The following is a 1638-nucleotide window of genomic DNA, read 5'->3' on the forward strand; positions in this document are numbered from 1 at the left end:
CAAAATCTCTGTAAATGTTTATGAAAATTAATAAAATATAATTATAGAAAAAAAACATGCATACTCAACATAGAAAAAACTACTTCCCTTATTGAGATAATGAGATACTCATTTTATTCAACTCCATTCAACTCCTTACCACTGAGTCAGTACCTACTGATATCTGGTCTTCCAGCATGATTCTGAGGCTATAAATTACATGGAAGGATATTTCTAATTTTGCTTCCTCCAGTTGCTAGTGGATTTGAACCACCAGAGAAGTGCCTCCTTGGATTATCAGCTCAACTTCCTATGGACTACACTACCAGAGCTCAGAAGCTTAGGAAGAAGTGAAAATGTAAGCCAATGTTATTCAAACACAGTGTTCAACTTCTCAAGGCATTAATGCAACAAACATTTTAGAAATGCTACAGGGAAAACAACTTTGTTTTATGGAGGAGTTTAACACTCATTTATGTAAATTGTATGATATGAAGAGAATGTATGCCTTCTTGTGAAAGGCAGCAATCTATATTCATTTCACGGAAAAAAAATTCTGTACAAAATACAGTTATATTTCTATTTTTTAGGAGATCTTTCTTTACACAATGCTTCTGTTGTTTCACTTAAAATGAGTTTTGTGTAGTCCTTGCATTCCAGTTATTGTCTATTCAATTTCTGTGTAGACTTTACTAGAATTTAGACTTTTCTGTTGGTTTGATTCAGCTGCAGATGAATAATGTCTAGCAATAATTTCTATCTGCCTGATGAGAGTAATTTTTTGTCTTCTTTTTATTTGTCTCTTTCCTTGCCTGTTCTACTACTTCTATATATCTTAACCATAAAAAATAAGTCTTCTTCCCCTTTTCTCTCTCTTAGGTACTTAAAAGCAAGCCAAACTTGTTCTTTTGAGTTTATTCCATCTCACAGCAACCCTGTAGAACTGCTTCATATGGTTCCTGAGGCTGCAAATTTTTATGAAAGCTCACTGCCTCATCTGTATCCCATGGAGTGACTGGTAGGTTCAAAATGCCTACATACTTTGAGGTTAGCAGTCAAGCAGTTTATAGGGATTCCTTGTTAATAAATTCAACTTTCTCATTGCCATTGAGTTGAAACTGATTCATACTGGACCTTTCAGTGAGGTTCCAGAGGCTGTAAATCACTTGGAGAATCCCCATCTTTCTCTCCAGAAGCCTTTGATTAATTCAAACATAAGGAGAAGTGCTGCTTTGTGTCAGCTGTTTAACTCCCTATAGACTATACCAATTACTGATCAGGTGCTTAGTATTTACACTTCACTTGAACTCGTCCTGTAAGAACATATCGAAAATAATGCATATTTTGTAATATTGAAAATAGCAATGTGAAAATGATCAATCTACCCAGTGTTTTCCAAATGTTGTTGCTGATGTTGTCTGCAACTCATAGTGACCTTATGTGCAATAGCTTTGAATCCTGCCCTACCTTGAGCCAGTCTCACTGACTCCAGTACACCTACCCCCATTACCCCACTTAGATTATCCAATTAAAAGAGACTCAAGTGGAGTAATAGTGGTATAAAAGATGAGTTTGACTCTAGTTATTTTGTGTATGAAAGTTTGATTACAAACTGAACTAACCATTTAGTTTTTATTATAGACTTCATTTTTTTTTCAA

Source organism: Elephantulus edwardii, unplaced genomic scaffold (genome assembly GCF_000299155.1).
Source record: "Elephantulus edwardii isolate Elephantulus edwardi_28Jun2011 unplaced genomic scaffold, EleEdw1.0 scaffold00008, whole genome shotgun sequence".
NCBI lineage: Eukaryota > Metazoa > Chordata > Mammalia > Macroscelidea > Macroscelididae > Elephantulus > Elephantulus edwardii.